Source organism: Vombatus ursinus, unplaced genomic scaffold, assembly GCF_900497805.2.
Source record: "Vombatus ursinus unplaced genomic scaffold, bare-nosed wombat genome assembly UNPS02014158.1, whole genome shotgun sequence".
Classification (NCBI taxonomy): Eukaryota; Metazoa; Chordata; class Mammalia; order Diprotodontia; family Vombatidae; genus Vombatus; species Vombatus ursinus.
In genome coordinates this window covers 2,618,253-2,631,658 of record NW_020953936.1, presented here as the reverse complement: position 1 = coordinate 2,631,658, position 13,406 = coordinate 2,618,253, and the positions used below count along the sequence as shown (strand labels likewise).

General features: G+C 37.8%; 1 long non-coding RNA gene across 1 annotated transcript in view; it reads right to left on the bottom strand.

The window, feature by feature from the left end:
- LOC114040896 overlaps nucleotides 1-7,118 on the bottom strand; it is a 54,594-nt gene extending 47,476 nt beyond the window's left edge. Inside the window, exon 1 of the long non-coding RNA XR_003568851.1 lies at nucleotides 6,836-7,118. This is a non-coding gene — a long non-coding RNA (uncharacterized LOC114040896). The remainder of the gene's footprint in view (nucleotides 1-6,835) is intronic.
- Nucleotides 7,119-13,406: the final 6,288 nt, after the last annotated feature.

The following is a 13,406-nucleotide window of genomic DNA, read 5'->3' as shown; positions in this document are numbered from 1 at the left end:
TGGAACTATGCCCAAAGGGCTAAAAAAATATGCATATCCTTTAACCCAGCAATACCATTACTGGGTCTGTATTCAAAAGAGATCAAAGGAAAAGGGAAAGGACTTATATGTACATAAATATTTATAGCAGTTCTTTTTGTGGTAGCAAAGAATTGGAAACTGAGGGGATGCCCATCAACTGCGGAATGGCTGAACAAGTTGTGGTATATGATTGTAATGGATTACTATTGTACTGTAAGTAATGATGAGCAGAATAGAAAAACCTGGAAAGACTTACATGAATTGATGCAAAGTGAAGTGAGCAGAACCAGGAGAACACTGTACACAGTAACAGTAATATTGTACGATAAGCAACTGTGAATGGCTTAGTTATTCTCAACAATGCAATGATTCAAGACAATTCCAAAGGACTCATGATGAAAAATGCTATCCATCTCCAGAGAAAGAACCAGTGGAACCTGAATGTCAATCAAAGTACACTATTTTTTACTTTCTTTATTTTTCTTGTTGTTTTTTTTTGAGGGGGTCTGTGTTTTCTTTCATACCATGACTTATATGGAAATATGTTTTGCATGACTCAATATGTATAACCTATATATACTTGCTTTCTCAATGAGAGGGGAGGGGAGGTAGGAAGGGAGAGAATTTGGAACTCAAAATTTAAAAAAAAAAGCTAACGTTAAAAATTGTTTTTACATGTAATTGGAAAAAAGGAAATATTTTTTAAAAATGCTTTTCCAAATAAGAATATGGAGGTCAGTCTGTGTTCTGCCTCTGACAAGTACTGGAGTGAACCTGTACAAATTATTTGATTTTCCCACTGTAAATTCCTTGGAACTAGATGTTGCAGAATCGTCTGTGGTGGCAGAAGGAGTTTCTTCACAGGGAGATATCTACATTTCATCCATTTATTCATTAAACATTTATTAAGTACCTACTGTTTGGTACTTTGTTAGGCAGTCGGTGGGGATAGAAAGAGAAAAGAAAGGAGTGAAAGTCTATCGTATTCTGGGCCATTGCCAGTCGTTGTGACTTACATCTTGCCACTGGACTCTGATGACTCTGGTGGAGAGAGAGAGTCTGATGACTTTGCACAGCTCACTTAAATACAGTTCACTTGCAATTCAAGACATCACCCTTCTGATGTCATTAGTCTTCTTTGAGAACAAAGGATAAATAACAAAGTCCCTCTCCTCAAAAAACTTAGATCAGGGCGGGGATGGGGGGAGGGACGGAAGAGAAACAACACATCTACAGAACATGAAACACAAAATAGATGTAAAGTAATTTTAGTTGGGGCAAAGCTTGACTGACTGAGATCAGAACACACTTCCTGTAGAAGGTAATACCTGAACTAAACTCTGAAAGAGGTCAAGGAAACCGGGAGGCAGAAGTGAGGAAGGAGAACATTTCAAGTGGCCTCTGCAAAGTCAGGAAATGAAATATCATGTTGACGTCACAACAAATAGGCCAGTTTGGCTGCAATACAGAGCATATGAAGGAGAATAATGTGGAAGAAAGCCTGGAAGGGAAACTGGAGCCAGATTGTGAAGTAAGACTTTAAAATGCCAAATAGATTTGTATTTTATTCTAGAGACAAGCCACTGGGAATTCTTATGCACAATAATGGCACAGTCAGATCTTTGCTTTAGGAATATCAATTTGGCAGCTGTGAGGAGGATGGATTAGAAGGGAACAGATTAGACTGGAGGTAGGAAAACTAATTGGAAGGCTATTTCAACAGGGCAGGTGAACTGTAATGACCTGACCCAGGAGGTGGTTTGGTAGAACAAAGCGGAGTATTGTGCAGGTAGAATTGACTTGGCGACTGATTGGCAGCAAGGGAGGAGGGAAAGGAAGAGCTGAGGATGACTGAGGATTCAAACCCAGGTGACTGGAAGATAGAGCTCTTAACAGAAATAGGGATGCTCGAGAGGCAAAGTTTCGGGGAAAAGCTGAATTCTGTTTTGAACAGGGAAGAAATTTTACTAAGTGCCTATTACGTGCAAAACGCTATGCTAAGCACTGGGGATACAGATAGAGGAGTAAAAGATCATTCCAGCGGTGGAGACAGCACAGTATTGAGTTAAATAGGGCTCCACTGAAAAACACATAAAACATCTCCTTCATCTCATGAAATCTTTCTCCAAATATATCAAAATGTCATTTGGATTTGAGATGTGTAAAAGTTTTAACATAATCGAAGGAAAGACAGAGACTAAAGACTCCAAGCTTGAATCTGGAGGTCACATTGAACTAGTTTAAAGAGGTACCTACAAATGAGTTGGTCTCCTCTGGGCAAGACTCATCAAGCCTAATAAAGATATCAAAGGGAAGGCTGGGCTGAAGACATTAAGAGACTTACTGTCACCCAGAAATCAAAGTTGAATGGGAAGACATTTAAAGCAATAAACACCTATGTAATGGCAGACTTAGAGTTATACTTTCAGAAGTGTAAAATAGACCATAACAGAATCAGAAATTATCCTAGCAAAAACCTGTACAGTTATTAACAAATACAAGGTCTACCACACCTATAGGAAGATTAGCACTTCTGAAAAAGGAGGAAGATTGATTGACTTTCTAAAATCACACGATAAAAGGTAAAAAAAAAAAACTGCAGAAATACTTCTTGCAGCAAGCAGACAATCTTTTACGGAGCAACAGTAAAAGCAGATAATAACTACAAACCATTGGCTTTCTTTGGATAAAACCAAAAGTTGTTGAGAAAGCCTAAGAAATGGCTAAAATCTAAGAATGTATAAAAAATAAGGTGGACAACATCTGTGTGAACCCAATCAATGATATGAGAATAAAGGAATTTCAAATAAACATCTGAGTCATGTACATTTATTTGTAGGAATGGAAGAATGTTGATGGCAAATCAGGATCAGGTCATTACCACTAGGAAAAACAGAAGAATTTTCCTTAAGGGGTCCAGACTTAGTGATCAAAATTGATTACACATATATAACTCCCACTGGCTTGTCCCCCACCCCTAACTCACACTTGCATTTTGAATTCCTGGGGGAGAGCTACCATTGATTAAAGATATTTTGTGGGTCCACACTCCTAAAAACATAGCTCAGGAATTGCCACCAGCGTGATTACCCTTAAGCAAAGAAACACAAAGCAAAAGGTGACAAAACATACCATTGTAAATCTAGAGCATACTCTACGACTATGTCCACAATGTCACCACATTGTCCTATATTCTCCACAATATCAGTGGGAAGAGTGGCCAGATATAGAGAATACATACACATCTGTAGAGAGGCATACACACATGAAACGCATGTGACCAAGGCAGTTTACACCTCCCGCATTTCAGGGCCCCCTTTTGATTTCTTGGAGAGTCCTTATTCTGCTACCCCACCAATCACAACGTCTCTCCTGGATAATTTGCTCAATTAGATTCCCTAGACCTCTGGAAACTCAACTCCCTACTGCCACGGCTAACTATCTCTTGAATCCACAGTAGACTGTCCTTTCTACTTCCAGAGGTCATACACACTACTCAAAGCTGCCTTTAAAGACTGCTTAAAGATTGTTTCAATTTTTAAAAAGGGTTACCAGGAACATAGCTAGTCTTACGGACCGAGTGGCTTTTAAAAAAAATGAACACAACTGTTGGTGATATATAGCACACAGAAGAATATCGCATCCATATGAAATAATAGGTGAGTTATAGTGTTCTTTAGTTGTTTTTCAGTCATGTCCAATTCTTTGTGATTCCCTTTGGCAAAGATACTGCAGTGGTTTTTCATTTCCTTCTCCAGTACATTTTACAGATGAGGAAACTGAGGCAAACAGGGTTAAGTGCCTTGCACAGGGTCACAAAGCTAATAAGTATCTAAGACTAGATTTGAACTCAATAAGAAGAGTCTTCCTGACTCCAGGACTAGCACTCTATCCACTGAGCCATCTAGCTGCCCTCACAGGCAAGTGTAGACTGACGACATAGTAGCATGTGAAAACACTTTCCTAGCTTGCATGGGTTTCATTGATTGAATTTTGGTTCTCATGAACTAAACCTAGGATCAGTTTAAAATTTGCACAAAACTGAATTTCACATTATTTGAACTCGAGTTAAATATGACTTAGCTGTACAGACAACCCCACAACAATTACTCAAGGGAAACTATGAGGACAGAAAAAGGATAAGGATTGTTAAAGGTCAACAGTCTCTGTGGCCTCAACCAAGCAATACTGGGCTAACAGTTACCTGTCCTAGAATCACCATCATCATCCAAAAAAAGCATGGTATGTTATAGAGTATTGTATTTAATAACAACATTGATAATAATACTTGACATTTATATAATACTTTAAGGTATTCAGTTAAGCCTTTTTTCAGTTGTGTCTGACTCTTTGTGACTCCATTTGGGGTGTACTTGCAAAGACATTAGAATGGCTTGCCATTTCCTTCTCCAGTTCCTTTTACAGATGAGGAAACTGAGGCAAATGGTTAAGTGACTTGCACAGGGTCACACAGTTAGTAAGTGTCTAAGGCTAGATGTGAATTCAGGAAGAAGAGTCTTCCTGACTCCAGACCCGGCATTCTAGCTACTATACCACCTAGGTGCTCCTACTTTAAGGTATAAAAAGCATTATTCTGACTTGGAATCAAGAGATTCTTAATGCAGACTTGGAATGTTTTCACCTGGGACAAAAAAAATTTTTTTTTGTCCTGGGAGACAAAATGAAGTATAGCCCAATTGAAGAAATAGTCCATCTCTTACCCCACCCTGAGGAATTGGGGGCATGCAAGCCCTGCTGGAGGGTGCTGCAGTGGTGAGATGCTGAGGGTTGTTGCACTACTTGGCCAACATGTATCAGCAAAGGAACTTTAGGTGAAGCACACGGATGATGGTCACTACAAGGAAGGATCTTACCTTCCTGGGGAAGAAGCATACTCCCACCAAATTTCAGTGTCCTTTAGGCAAAGCCCCATTCACTCCATGTTAGTTATATATCTTTTATCTCTGTGATCTTGGGCAAATCATTTCACCTGTCCTAGGCTCAGTTTCCTATCATTGGTTTAATGGAAATGATGTTATAATCTCTATCTACCTCTATCTACCTTGTAAACTTTAAAACACTAGAGTGTTTTTATTATTAATATCTTCAGGAAAGAATCCTTTTCTTGCTCTCCTGAAACGGGCAGATGATTGCATGCTATCCCCGGGCAAGCAACCAACCTGACATCAATATTTCTTTTGTTTTGCATGGACAAATCCTGTCCCCATATTCTATCATTTTTGTCCTTATATATCACCTCATCTGTTCCAAACCACTAACAAACTAATGTCTTTTGTATTAAAGCTTCATTATCATCTGAGAAGAAAAGATATGAGTCTTCCCATTTTTTGTACTACTGCCAGCAAAAGTCATGCTAATTCACTCCTTGCTGGAATTCAGTCATTGGTATTTTATGGATCATAGAATCATAAATTTAGAGCTAGAAGGGATGTTAGATGCATCTATTCCACTCTTTAGATGCATCTATGCCATGGGGCAGATACTGGTGGGACAATGGCTAGAGCACCGGGCCTGAAGTCAGGAAGACATATCTCCACGAGTTCAAATCCAGCCTCAGACACTTAATAGGTGTATGACCCTGGGCAAGTCACTTAACCCTGTTTGCCTTTGTTTCCTCATCTCTTAAATGAGCTGGAGAAGGAAATGGCAAACTAGTCCACTATCTTTGCCAAGAAAACCTCATGATTGAAAAAGGACTGTAACACAAACTACATTCCGCTACCATCATTTTACAGATAAGGAAACTGAGACCCAGAGAAGTGTAATGACTCACCCAATGTTACCCAGGGAGTAAATGAAAGAGCTAAAATGTGCTAAGTCCTCTGACTAGAAACCCATTAATCTTTCCTCTACATCATTTTTCTATCTAATACAACAAAAAGTTTCCAGATGGATGTATTCCCTACTCAACTCTAGGACGCTACTAGATGGTATAATAGATAGAGGCAGACAAAGATGATGTGACTTGCCCAGGGTTATACAGCTAGTGAGTGCCTGAGGCTGGATTTGAACTCATCTTCCTGACTCCAAGCACAGAACACTGTGTTACCTACCTAGAAAGGAAGGTTAACTCTAGTTCAAAAAAAGAAAGATGACCAAATCAAAGACAAAAAAATCTATGGACAAAACTCCACAATCTTAATCATCTATATGACACAGTTTGTACCCATATTTTCCCAATTCCACCAGGAAGAAGAGCAGAAGCTTTCTTCCACCTGCCTCTCAGAAACTTTAACATCTTCATATACCATAATCATACCATAATCAGTATCTTCACCGGAGTATTATTTTTTTCATCTCTTTATGCTTCCAGATCTCTTCGGAAACTAGGAATTTCAATGATTGATAATGATCACAAATGACATATGTTCAGTTGTACGCAAAGAAAAATAAATACATTTTTTCATTGGACTTCCCTCAATACTATGACAAGAACTCCTACCGTTTGTTCAAGATTAATAAACTGCAAAAGGAATCCTGACTGATTTTATTCAGATTTAGGCGATCTTAAATTTCTACGCATAATCACTGATATAAACCTATTGCTCAAACTCCAAAGAATCTCATTTATCCAGTTGAAAAAGAACAACTCATGTGATGGTTCCCCTAGCCAACCAATCCTCAGCGTTGTTATTTCATCTACAACACACACACGCGTGCACACACACACACACACACACACACACACACACACACACCCTTGAGTAGTCTCAGTCCAAAGCCAAAAATAAGTGCTTCACAGAAATAAAGTACACAGACTTTTCACAGGTGAATGAAATAAGGTATCAATTACCTTAAAGATTCTTGGGGAGGAAAAACGTCCCTTCTGATAGGTCTTTTCCAAATTCTTGAGGCATAAGAGGGCAGTTTCTCTTTCTCAGATTTCTTTAACTCCAAGGATTATTTCTAAACATCTTTATGCTATGTAGGCTGCTTTTGCAGATGACTGCTTCTAGTCTAGAATTGCCAGTCATTCTTCTCACGCCACTCCATGTGCTCTCCAGCCTCCTCTTCCTGTTGTCCTAGGGCACCTGGCTAATGCCAAAATGGAGAGTCATCTTCCTATCCAGCCAGTCCCTTTCCAACCGGTTCTTTCAGTCTTTGCCCCAGTTGGCTTTCAACCTAAGCAGAAGCCACACCCTCTCTGGATGTTTCAGAAGCCTGGAGGGCTCTCTTGAACTGAAAAAGCAAGTTACCTGCCTAAGGTTCTAACGCTGCTGTGTATTGAGTGCCATGTGATTCAAAAGCTTTAAATAGAGCTTAGGAATAGACGCTAGCTTCAGGTGAGCTTGTAGTTGCATGCCTCCCCATCCTGCCATGTTGAGAAACAGACAGAGGTTACAGAGTAGGATGTGAGATCAATATACCCTTCTAGAGGTTATTAACTTCTTTTCTCATATATTTTATTTTATATCTTGGCAATGCCAAAAAGTCATAAAAATATGGATCATATCATATCATATCATATCATATAATTTTTTTTAAAGGTTTGCAAAGTATTTTTAAATTTTAAAATAAGTCTGTATCAGTGTCATCTGTTTCTTACATCATTGGTTATCCTGTGTATGCTTCCCTTTTGCTCTCAGAGAGACATCTTATATAACAAATGGTATTTTATTAAAGAGGAAAAAAAATCAGCCCAGCTGGTCAATACACTGAAAAAGTCTGAAAATGTGCGGTATGCAACACCTGTGGACCTCCCATCTCTATGAAGGGATGGATTAGGAGTGTTTTTTCATATCTCTTCATTTGAGTCCTTTGTGAGCTTTATAATTTTATTATAGTCATTTTTTATTTTTTTTTACCATGTGGTTGATCTTTCCAGTTACGTTGTTGTAATTATTATGAATATTGCTTTTGTGACTCTGCTTACTTTACTCTGTATCAGTTCATGTAAATCTTTCCATGCTTCTCTGTATCTATCACACATCATTTTTTACACCATAGCTGTACTATATTTTGTTTGGCTATTCCCCAATCAATGGACATCTATATTATTTCCAATTCTTTGTTGCCACAAAAAGTGCTGCTATAATTATTTCAGAGTACATGGTGATTTTCTTCCTATCAGAGGTCTTCTTGGGGTATAAGCCCAATAAAGGGGTCTTTGAGTCAAAGCGTTGAACATTTTAATCACTTTATTACATATTTCCGTATGTAATAATACATATTACATAATTCCAAATTGCTTTCCAAAATGGTTATACCATTTTACCATCCCACAACCCTTCCAACACTAAGTATTACATTTTTTGTCATCTTTGCCAATTTCCAGGGTGTGAGGTGAAACCTCAGGGCTGTTTTGATTTGTATTTGTCTTATTGTTAGTGATGTGGAGCATTTTTTTTCACGTGGTTGTGAACACTTTGCAATTCTTTTGAGAACTGTCTGTTCATATCCTTTGACCACTTACCTTTTGGAGAATGGTTATTAATTACACACACACACACACACACACACACACACACATTGTTTCTATCTCTTGGATGCCAAAACTTAATCACAGAAATTTGATGCAAAGATTTTTTTCCCCCATTAGATCACTTCCCTCTTTATGCTTGGTGCATTTATCTGTGTGAAAGCTTTTCTGTTTCATGTAAAAAAAAAGTTATGTATTTTTATCTTTTGTTATTGCCTCTATCTCTTGTTTGATTAAGAATACCTCTCCTAGCCATAGCTGTGAGACGTATATGATCTGTGCCTCTTCTAATTTTTTTTATGGTGTGATCACTAATATCAAAGTAATGTATCCATTTAGAATATATTGTGGAACAATAATCCAAGACAATTCTAAAGGACTCATGATGAAAAACGCTATTCATCTCCAGAGAAAGGACTGATGGAGTCTGAATGCAGATCGAAGCATACTGGTTTTCACTTTATTTTTTTATGGGCTTTTTTTCCCCTTTGCGTCTCTGTCTTCTTTCACAACATGACTAATATAGAAATATGTTTTACATGACTGAACATGTATAACCTATATCAAATTGCTTACTATCTCAGAAAGGGGGGAGATGAAAGAAGGAGGGAGAAAATTTGGGACTCAAAATTTTAAAAAAGATTGTTAAAATTGTCTTTACATGTAATTGGGAAAAAATAAAATATTATTTTAAAAAATAAAATATATTGTGGAGTGTGGTATAAGATGTTGGTCTAGGCTTAAAATGGAAAGTCAGACTGCTTTCCTAGCAGTTTTTATCCAATAATTTATGTTTTCTACTTTATCAAGCACTGGGTTACTGGTTTCCATTGTTTTTAATTCTCCTTTGTCTGTTCTGTTCCATTGATCTATTTTTCTAACCGATACCAAATGGTTTTGATGATTGTGGTTTTATAATAGTTTGAGCTCTGGAAGTGCTATTCCCCCCTCATCTCTACTTCTTTTTGTCATTTCTCTTGATATTCTACATTTTTTTTAATTTTTCCAAATGAATTTTGTTATTATTTTATCAAGTTCTATAAAGTATCCCTTTGTAATTCTATTGGTAAGGCATTAAAACTGTAAGTTAATTTTGGAAGTATTTCATTTTTATTATTTGGCATAGCCTCACCATGAGCACTGAATATTCTTCCAACTATTTAAGTTGTTCTTTATTTCTTTAAAGAGTGCTTTGTAATTGAATCTATACAAGTCTTTTGTGTGCTTTGGGAGGTTGACCCCCAGATATTTTATTAATTTTGTAGTTCTTTGGAGTGGGATTTCCCTTTCTATTTTTGCTTCTTGGGTTTTGTTATCATTATTATTATTAATGATTATTTAGAAATGCTGTTGATTTTTGAGGGGTTTATTTTGTAACCTGCAACTATGCTGAAGCTATTAATTGCCTCAATCATTATTTTCACTGATTCCTTAGGATTTTCCAAGTATACTATCATATAATTAGCAAATAGGGATCATTTTATCTCCTTTTTACCTATCTATATCTTCATTTTCTTTCTCTTGTCATTACTGTTGCTAGCATTTCCAGAACTATATCAAATAATAGTGGAGAGAGTGGACATCCTTGCTTCACTTCCACACTTATTGGGAAGTGTTCTAGTGTATACCTATTATATATTATGCTTGCTTTAGGTTTTAGATAGATTCTTTTATTATATTAAAAAAGTCGCTCTTTACCTTTATTTTGTAGGATCTTTTAGTAGAAAAAGAGATGCACTTTGTCGAAAGTTTTTTCTATATCTATTGAGACAATATTTTGGTTTTTGTTTTGATTGTTTGTTGATTGTTTCCCCAGTGTTAAACCACATTTGCAGCCCTGGTATAATTCCCACTTGGTCATAATGAATGATTTCGTGGATAAATTATTGTGGCCTATTTGACAGGATTGTCTAAAAATTTTGAGTCAATATTCATTAATGATATTGGCCTATAGTTTTCTTTCTGTATTTTAGCTTTCCCTGTCTTAGGTATTAGGACTATATTTCTTTCATAAGAGGATTCTTGTAGGGTGCATTCTTTCTCAATTTTTGAGAATAATTTGTAAAGAATTGGTCCTAGTTTCATATGGTTTCAATTCTATATCCTGAGGGCAAGAAATTTACTAGAATTCTCAAATCCAATAGTATTTGTGTTTTCATGGAGCAGCTAGGTGTGCAGTGGATAGAATGCTAGGCCTGGAGTCAAGAAGACTCCTCTTCATGAGTTCAAACCCAGCCTCAGACACTTACTACTTGTAAGACCCTGGGCAAGTCACTTAAGCCTGTTTGCCTCAGTTTCCTCATCTGCAAAATGAGCTGGAGAAGGAAATGACAAACCACTCCAGTATCTTTGCCATGAAAACCCCAAATGGGGTCACAAAGAATGGGATGTTACAAAAACAACTGAACAACAACAACAATATATTTCTGGTTAGTACTCAAAGAACTGGGAGTGAAATGGACACTAGCATCAGCTTCCACTTATGGCTATAGAATAAATATTTGCTCAAAAGAGTCATTGGAGAATTGAGCAAATCTTAAAGCTCTGGCCTTTGAGGAACATTAGAAGTTCACTCCTCTGGCTTCTGTGACCCTGCGATCACCGATGGTGAAGATATAGTTCTTTACTGAAAGGATTAAATGATCTGTAGTTGTGCTATTAAACTATATTTTAGCTGAATTAGACTCATGGCATCATGTAATTTCAGAGTTATAATGGACCTTGGAGATCATCTTCTTTCTCAAGATGAGGAAGCTGGAGTCCAGAGAGATTAAAGTCTATGGTCACTTCACTGAAGTTTCTTTAGTGTAGATACTTCTTCCTCTGACTCTGTCTGCTGTTGCCATTTATAACACATCTTCATGAGTTGCTTTTGGGAAAAAAAAATCACCTATTAGGCACGCTTCTGGTAGTGAGCCTCTCTGAGCCTCAGCGAGGATGATTCTTAGATGACAGGCTCACCATCCATCAAAAGGCCCATACATGAAGCATTTCTGGCTTGATAAGTCCTTCCAGACCTCGATCTCTGCTGATAAAGACATCCATTATGCAAAGAGACAATGGAGTAGGGCTTCAGGGGATGAGCATTATTTTCATAACTGATATGCTGACTCACATGCCTACTTGTTTGTTTCTATAAAATCTTTAATAATTTATGCATGCATTGAGGGTATCCTTGATTAAAATGGCAAAAGGAAATAGGTGTGCCAGTTAGTGGCACAGCTGTGTAGTCCCTACTACTGGGGAGTCTGAGCTTGGTGGATTGCTTGACCAAGGGAGTTCTGAGCTGTAAGAAGGCTGAAGTTTGAGTGTCCTTACTTAGTCTAGTACCAATATGAGAAGCTCCTGGGAATGGAAGTCCACCAGGCTGCCTAAAGAACTTCCTTGCCCATCAGCTGTGGGATTGGGCCCACGAATGGCCAATGCACTTTTAGGCTAGGGAGACTCAGCAAGAGATAAGAAGAGAGAAAGAGAGGGGGGGGGAAGCAAACTTTCATAGATAATTTTTTATATTAAATACCTTTAAAGTCACATAATTAACTGAGAAGGTAAGAGAATATAAGATTCAATTATATCTACTATTTCTTGATTACAAAAAAGCATTTGACAGAAGAGAGCAAAATTCAGCCTTTGAGATTTTCTTCCAACATGGGATTTACCACGTATATGTTAAATCATACAAGATTCCATGAAAGGTGTCAATCCTGGAGATAACTTGGTTCAAGGATTCTTGGCATATCATCATCAAATGAAGTACCCAAGAGGGAAACACTAACAAAAAGTGCTCATCAGTAACACGGAGAATGTCTTGTGCAAAGTCCAAATAGAAGAGGGATTCTCTATTTATGAAGAGATTTTCCTCAGGATACATCTGTTTCGAAATGACATTGTACCAACTGCATCCAGCCTAAGAACATTACAAGACATCTTCCATGAGATCTAGTCATTCAAAACAACAAAAACAACAAGTATCCAACCATCCACATGGAAAAAAATGGAAGAACAAATATTGACCAGTTTATGACATGCACCTGTACAAGCACCTCAGTGTACATTTATATATATATGTGTATGTATTTATATATGTATACACACACACACACACTCTTTAGGCAGGCCCTACAGATGGGCAATAATATTTGTTCAAATAAGAGGAGAACAATGGACTGAACTGCCTTTAGAAAACTGCACAGAAATGACTATGTTCATTGCTGAAAAAATACAAAAGACCATCTTTTTAAACACCTGTATATTTTTAATGTTGCTATTTGGCTATGAATCATACAATACCAGGACGTCAGGAAAGTCAAAATTGCAAGTGATCCAAAGAGCTGTAGTTAAAACTCTTTTGGGCTCCCAAGGCAGTCCCTGACCCTATCCCTCCACCCAATGGTGTGCTGGAGTTGACTCATACTGGTCTGAGAGCCAGTTGTTGAATTTTCAGTGCCAGCATTTATGCCTAGATAATCCACAAACAACCAGAGCTCTGGCAACCCTGATCTCTCCATGAAATGTGTCCTCCAACTGTCTATAGAAAGGAGGGTGCCTGGGGCAGTCATCTTATAATTTTTCACCCAACTGCATTCCTGGACTACATTATAGTTTCCAGAAACTCATCATTCTTCAAGATTCTGTCAATTCTGAAAGTCACACCTCCCCAGTACCCCCTGCCTCTGGGACCCCTATGCCTGGTATCTGAGGGGAAGAAGCAGATGCATGCTAGCAGTCAAGATGACAAAGGGGAAAGCCAGTTCTGCTGAAAGACAAGTGTGAGGACAACCACTCTCTCCTGGTTTTCTTCCTACCTATCTGACCATTCCTTCTCTATCTCCTTTTCTGAATCTTCTGGATTCTGGATTCTGGATTCCAGATCACACCCTCTAACCACAGGTATCACTCAGGCTTCTGTCCTGGACCTTCTTCTCTTCTCCCTCTTTGTTACTTC